Raw genomic sequence first — 8,194 nt, forward strand, 5'->3', positions numbered from 1 at the left:
CGGGCCGCAGCGCCTCGAGTGCGCAGGCGCGGGGGGCGGGCGCTTTCTCCCCGGCCCTGCCTGCTGTTCGCGGCGTTCCCCCCGCGAGCCCGGCGGAAGCTGTGGAGACCCCCAGTGGTTCGAGATTGGGCCGTTTGTGGCGCTTCTGCCTCGCAGCTTCTTAGCAGACCCCGTGGCCGGAGTCTCCTCTCCTGAGGGAGAAAAAGCAGTTTCGTGCCTTACGCCCGGCATATCTGCCTGACCCCAACCCCCTGCCCCAGTAGCCTTCTAAAATTCTCATCATCTTCTTTCCGCCGCGCTGCCAGCCAGATCCATCTGTCTGAGCGTGTCGCTGTCGTCCGACCTCGTGAGCACTACATTCACGGCTCCTGGTGGTGTCACGGCTCCTGGTGGAGCGACCCCCAACTCAGGATTCGCGCCGGGCCCCCCGCACCCTAGGACACCGGCAGTGTCATCCCAGCCTCTAAAGGAGAAGTCTAGGAGGACTGCCTGGCGCTGGCTCCCTCCTCTGGCTCCCTTCCCCCCACATCTTCCCTGAACACGGGGCGCTTCAGGCTGACAAAGGGTCCAGAGACGTACGATGTCTGTCGAGCTAACATTAAATACCCGCTATGCGCCACTCACTGTGTGGGGCCCCAACGGACACAAAAGTGAACAAGGCTGACCCTGACCTCAAGAGGTCTAACGATGTAGTGAGGCAAACCGATCAGCTAATAACACTATTGATTACGATTTTCAAACGTGCTTGGGGCTAAGGGCCTGCGGGCGGCCGGGGGAGCGACGGAGGGGGTCGGAGAGGGAGACGTCGAGGCAGGATGACAAAGTCTGAGGGGCGTAGGGATTCGAGTGGGGAAAAGTGGCCTCAAAACCGAGACCTGACATTTACTGGCAAAGGACAAGGAGAAGTGAGAGGAGTAAGAATGAAGTAGAAGGAAAAGCATGTGTAAAGGCTCTGAGGCCAAAAATGAGTAACAGAACTCACCTGGAAGCCCAGTGCAGCTGAGTTGGAGAGCTAAAGGAAAAGAAATTAATGTGAGATCGGGCTGGAGAGCTCAAGATAGACCTGAGGACAGTGGAATGCCACAGCCATGTGAAGAGGAGGTTTTGTTTTTCTTTTGAATAGTGAATACAAGTATGGGGTTATTTCCACACACACACCCCCCACCAGGCCAAACACTACATAAAGTATGCATGAAAAATACCCCCAGCGTTCCTGTTTTCTTCCCCAGAAGCAATTTGAGACAAGTTCTGGTATATTCTCATTGAAGGATTTAAAACAAGGGTATGACATGATCAAATTGTATTTCAGGAAATCATGCAAACAGATGCCAAGAGATGAGTTACGAGGCTTCTGCAGCGACCCAAAAGAGAGGCTTCTGGCTCTTTCCAACTCTGGCTCATTACTCCTAGTACACTGCCAAGCTGCCCAAGCTGTACTCAAATGGAAGAAATGCTTGGAATGGGGTTGAAAGTGCTCTGTAGTCCTTCAAGAAGCATTTGATGTTAATCAAAGTGCCTCAGACATATTAGACGCTGAGAACATATTTGCTAAAGTAATGAAGACATTGGAAGTAATACAGAAATGAGCCATTCACTCAGACACTCTTCTGGATGACAGCCTTACACTTTATTTTTCTTCCTCAAACTTCTAACATCATTTCCCCCAAACTCTGTCTCAGCTGATGGCCTTGCTTCCTGTTTCACTGAAAAAATTGAACTACTACGAGCTCTCACCACCATATCCTTCAGTCTGCTTGTATCTGTGCAAATAAGCTCTGCATTCTTTCCTGCTACTATGGACAAACTGCCCATGCTCCTAGAAAAGATTAACCTCCTCGCGTTGCATCAGGCACCATCGCTAACTAAAGAAGATCACAATACTAGGTCTCCCTTTTCCTATAACTTCGCTTTTCCCTTTTCTAATGGGTCATTTCCACTAGCATGATGCAAACATACTGTAATTTCTCCCATCCTAAAACAAAGAAACAAAACCTCTCTTTACTCTTCACCTTTCTGCATGCCCCATTTCTCTGTGCCCCTTTTCGACACATTTTCTTGAAAGTTTTGTGTGTACTTACTCTCCAATCCCTTCTTTGCCACACTCTCTTAAACTCACTTCAATCAGGCTTTACTCATGTAATTTTCACTGAAACTACTCTTCTCAAAAATAACCTCCATACATGCAAAAATCTGCACATGAATGTTTATAGCAGCTGTATTCACAAATGCCCCAGACTGGAAGCAACCAAGATGTCCTTCAAAAGGAGAATGGATAAACAAACTGTGGTATATCCATACTGGAATATTATTCAGCAATAAAAAGAAATGAGCTATCAAGCCACAGAGAGACATGGAGAAATGCATATTGCTTACTGGAAGACAGTCTGAAAAGGCTGCATACTGCATATAACATCCTGTAAAAGGCAAAGCTATGGAGACTATAAAAAGATGAGCAGTTGCCAAGGATTTGGGGAAAACGGGAGGGTGAATAGGTGGAATGTTGATTTTTAGGTTATCGAAACTATTCTGTATCATATTTTAATGGTGGGTACATGGCATATGCATTCGTCAAAACCCATAGAACTGAACAACACAGTGACCCCTACATATAAACCATCAACTTTAGTTTATGATAATGTATCAATATTGGATCGTCAATTGCAGCAAACCACATTAATGCAAGGTGTGCACAATAGGGGAGAGAGGGGATACATGGGAACTCTTTTCCATCTGTTCAATTTTCTGTGAGCCTAAAACTTCTCTAAAAAATAAAATCTATTAATTTTAAATATTTTAAAAATAGCCATGTTATCAGACCTCTTCTCTGGTCTCACATTTGTCTCTCATCCTTTCGCTCTCTCTAATTCAGCTCCACTGGCTTTTCAGTTGAGCCCTGCTAGTCACTTTTCAACCTCAGAGCCTTTACACACACTTCTCTTTATGCCTAACTTATCCATACTACCACCTCTCCCTCTCCTTTCTTTACCAGTAAACTTAGATCTCAGCTTTAAAGTCACTTTTTCAGGAAGACTTCCCCACCTGAATCCCCAGTACCCACCAAACTTGGTCATTCTCCTCCATGGACTGCCCCTTGACCCCAGGCCCTTCAGCACCAAGCATCTATGACAATCATAATGAATAGTGTAAGTAGCTAACTGGCTAGCCTCTAATTTCTAATGTCTGTTCACAAGCTCCAGATCCTTATCATTATAACGGTATGACTGTATGTATATGTGTGGAGGCATCTCTGTGTGTGCACCTGTATATTTGTGAGCGGGAGTATGTTTGCATTTTGGGGCTCTTCCTGTCCCCCATGCTGGGTTCACAGATACCCAGTGGGCTTCTGGGTGCAGCCCCACTTCCCTCGAAGCCTGTGTCCAAACGACCACTCCCCTTGTAGCATTTGTCATAGCTGGTCACTCCCTCCTTGAAACCTGTTCTTTAGATGGCTTCTGGGATACCCCTTTCTCTCAGTTTTTCTCCTATTTCATGGGCCTCTTTTTCTGTGTCTCCTGCCCCAGACCCTCTTCCTTTTCTTCTGACTTACAACAATTGGCATGTTCCAGGGCTCAATTCTAAGATTTCTTCTCTATCTACAATTACAATTATTCTGTAGATGATCTCATCTAGATTCTAAAACCAGGCTTTGTATAACATTTATGTGCAGAGGACCTGAATGTATATTTTCCTGGACTTCTCCCCTGAACTCCGAGTGAGAGGCCCTTCTAAACCCAGGACGCTGAAATCGGGCCTGTGCAAGGGTGCAAAAGGCCAGACCCCTTGTCTTTAGGTGGTTGTGCTCATCAGCTATCCATGTTCTAAAGCTCCCCATGGGATCAGGCAGAGGCTGGACTCAGCTAACGTAGGGACTGGCAACTTCTTCTGTAAAGGGTCAGAGAGTAAATGTTTTAGGCTTTGTGGGCCTAACATACAGTCTCTGTTGCAACTACTCAGCTCTCATGTGGTAGTGCAAAAGCACAGACGACGTGTAAAATGAAATAAATGTGACTGTGTTCCAAGCAAAGTTTATTTACAGAAATAGGGGCAGGCAGATTTGGTCTGAAGGTTCAATGTTTGCCAATCCTTGAGTTAAACACTTATCTTGTCTAGCTTCTTCTCTGCCCTATCCTTCCTTCACTCCCTACACATTTCCCCAGAGGGCACTTCCTCAGTCATTCACTTGCATAAGACCCCCATCTCAGACTTTGTTCTTAGGGAAGGCAACTCACCCTGTCTCACCAAGCACCTGATGCTTACCCTAAGGAATTTATCACAGTGTGTTGAAATTGCCTGTTTACTTGTCTGTCTCCTCAAAAGATTGTGATCTCTTTGAGGCTACTTCACATCTGTTTGCCTCAATTTGCTTATCAAGTACAGAGTCTTGTTCACCTTTTAATAACCAGGATCTAGCATGTTTCATTTTCACCACTACCCTATAATGTAAATGCCATCATTATTACTAGATTACATATGACAAAACTAAGATTAAACAAATATACATGCCCTCCTAAGAGCACACATGACAGTTCACTATGTTTTGTCCCCTCAACTATCACCAAATCTTACTAATTGTTTCCCTGAGCATCTTTTTTTCATCTTCACATCAATATGTTGATGCCATAGTCTGAGGTTCCAATAAATTTTCTGGGTGAGAAAGGGCACAAGAGCGAGGCTACAACTATTGATTTAAATTGGTTGTGCTTTTTTTCCCCTCCAGGTTGTAGCTATTTATTGTAAAATGAAATTTTATTTAGTTTTCAATGAATATGTAACTCGTACAAAATCCAGAAGGTAAAGGAATAAATACTTTGTAAAAATCTCCCTCCATACCTATTCCCCAGCCACCTAGCTTCTATCCCAGTGGCAACAACTGTTACAAGTTATTTTTTCCTTCAAGAGATACTCTATGCATGTCTATATATCTTTTTCTGTTGGTTATATGTTATTTTAATTTGAATGTGTTATGTAGGATTTTCCTTATTCATGCTAGCTTTCTTCAATGGCGTTATTTACTGAATTATTTGATTATACCCTCACTTTGTTTCCAAAAGGATTTAAGCCATTTACATATGTATACATGTAAAATATAAGAGAAAAATGAAGCAAAGAAAAAATAAGAGTAAGAACCTTTTCTCTTCAATGATGTTCCATTGCCTTCAGGATAAAGTCAAAAACACACTGTGGTGGTTCCCCAAAATGTTAAACAGAATTATCGTATGACCTGGCAATTCCATTCTTAGGTCTATACTCAAAAGATCTAAAAGCAAGAAACTCAACCAGACAGCTGTGCACTGATGGTCATAGCAGCATTGTTCACAATAAACAAAAGGTGGAAAGAACCCGTGTCCATCAACAGATGAATGGATAAATACAATGTGGTATATCCATAGAATGGAAAATTATTCAGCCGTAAGTACAAATGAAATTCTGATACATACAACAGCATGGATGTACCTTGAAATAATTACACTAAGTGAAATAACCCAGGCACAAAAACGTGATTTCATTTATATGAAATCTCCAGAATGGGAAAACTCATAGAGATGGAAAGTAGATTGGAGGTTGCTGGGAGCTGGAGGTGGGAGATGGGACTGGTTAGCTATTGCTTAGTGGGTACAGGGTGTCTGCTTGGGGGCGATGATAAAGTCTTGGTAATGGATGGTAGTAATGATTGTACAACATTGTGAATATAGTTAATGCCACTGAATCGTACACTTAAAATGATTAAAATTGCAAATTTTATTATGAGGTTATGCACAAACTGGCCTCAGTTTACATCTCCCATCGTATCACCTGCCCCATGCTCTAGCCACAGGGAACTCTTTCACTTTCTTGAAAATCCCATTCTCTTTCCCTTTGGATCTTTGCTGGAATACCCCGTCCCTTTGTTTTAGTAACATCTCATCTCAACATGATCATCACTTTCCCAAAGCAACTTTTTTGGACAGTTTTTCTCCCCAAATAGGGATTAGCACCTCTCCGCCATGCTCCTATTGTTCCCTGTATTTCCCCAAGCATAGCCCTTAAACCGTATTTTAATAGTTCATTTACTTGTCCAAATCCCCCACTTGTCTATAAGCTCTGTGAGGTCAGGGTCCTGTTTATCTTATTTACTGTTGTATGCCCAGTGCCTAGCTGATTCCAGCACATATTAAGCACTAGATAAGTATTTGTTCCTTGAAAAAATAAACCAGAAGTTAAATTAGATCCGAAGTTCTACACCATTTCTAGTGTTGAGTCACACATTTGACTTTTACCTTTCCGGCAGCCAAATGAAGAGGGTAACATGATCAAGTAGAAAACAATACAAGAATTACTCAGGAAAAATATCACTTCCTCAAATAATCCTTCACTGACCCTCACCTTCACCCCCACCCTGGGTGCTTCTCTACTTTTCACTGGTAGGCTTTACCAAAACTATAGTGACTTATGGGGCATGGATTGGTTATTTGATGTCTGTGTTCCCCACCAGATTTATTTCATTCATGAGTACATCCCAGCACCTCCCACATTGCCTGACATAGAGAAAATACTCAGTAAATGTTATTGAATGAATTAAAAGGATGATTATTCCTGCTTTGGAGATCAGAAATCAATTTCTCCTATGAGCCTTAGTGGAGAGGACACAGGATATAATGTAGGGATGAATGTCCACAACATCCTAACAGCAGACATACAGGTGAAGGTCACAGGACTTGTCCTTATGACTCTCAACAGAGGCTAATGGCAGCACCACAAAGCACAATTAGGCAAAGCAATTCTACTGAAAGCCAATAGGATGCTAATGGGATGCTGTGCAAGGGTGCAACCATCAGACAGCCTGGCTATCCAGGGGTAACTTTAGAGCATCTTCAGATGTTCCTCTATTCTCTAACCTGAGTCCTGGGCAGATTTTGAGGGTAGTGAATTCCATATTATGTTCTCTGAAAGATGCATAGAATGGGACTATCTGAGCTTCAAGTTAAATTCAGAGACTTTAAGCAATCAGCTGAGCTAGAGGGCAAAATTCATATTCACCTCAGAATTAATTGCTGTCTTTCACAGAGAACGTGATAGGATATTAGAATAATCTGATAGAGATATCTCTCTCATGTAAGGCATAATAATACGTAGGCCCTCCTTCTCCCCTCTCTTTCTCCGCCAGCCTGCCGCGCGGCGCCCACACCCCGCAGCGGCCGACCCGCCCGCCCTCCTTCTCCCCTCTCTTCCCCCTCCTGCTCCGGCGGCTGTCCAACCACCACGGTGCCCTCTTCCACCATCACCGGCTCCTCCGCCACCAACCTCAACAGCCTTGCCGCCCTCACCTTTCCTCCTCCAGAACAGCTACTGGGGGAGTGGAGACAATACAGAGCAGCTCCCGGAGCCACGACGGAGATCAAAGGGACAGCGTACCCCATCCTGGAACGGCTGACTGTCTGGGAGAACCAGCTCCGGTGAGAACACCGAGGGACGCGGGCTTTCCTGGGCGGGACAGCAAGCGGCCAGAGTCCCTCCCTTCCTCCTTCCCAGGCCACCTGGCAGAATTGGGCAGGCGGTCCCCTCAGGCCGCAGCAGCTGGCGTCCCCACCACGTGAGGCCCCCCGGACCAACTGAAAGAGGTGGGTCAGAAATCCCCAGACTGCGGAGAACGGTGACCAGGGGGTCCCTTCCAAACACGTGACTCCCCGGTCCACCTGGGAACAGTGCACTCTCCCGGGCTGCGACAGCTGGCGCCCTTCCGCCACGCTTGGCGCCCCGGGCCGACTAGGAAATTTGGTCGGGCGCTCTCACGTGCTGCGGTGGCCGGCAACCCTCCCCGCGATCGGACCCCCGGGCCGGCTGGCACTCTTCCAAGACACTTCGGCTGCCAAACCTCCCCTACAGTGAGAGTTTTCCAGAGTTACAGGACCCACAGCAACTTTTACTGGTGGATCCCGTAGACAAACGTGTGCCACGAGCGCCACCTACTGGGCAGGATAAGAAAAACAGAACCCAGAGATTTCACAGAAAAATCTTACAACCTGTGGGGTCCAACACTCAGGGAAATCTGACTAAATGCCCAGACGCCAGCAGAAGATAACGGATCACGCTCAGAAAATTGAAAATATGGCCCAGTCAAAGGAACAAACCAATAGTTCAAATGAGATACACGAGCTGAAACAACTAATGCTGAATATACGAACAGAAATGGTAAACCTCTTCAAAAACGAAATCG

This window comes from Tamandua tetradactyla, chromosome 2 (assembly GCF_023851605.1).
Source record: "Tamandua tetradactyla isolate mTamTet1 chromosome 2, mTamTet1.pri, whole genome shotgun sequence".
In the NCBI taxonomy this organism is placed as follows: domain Eukaryota; kingdom Metazoa; phylum Chordata; class Mammalia; order Pilosa; family Myrmecophagidae; genus Tamandua; species Tamandua tetradactyla.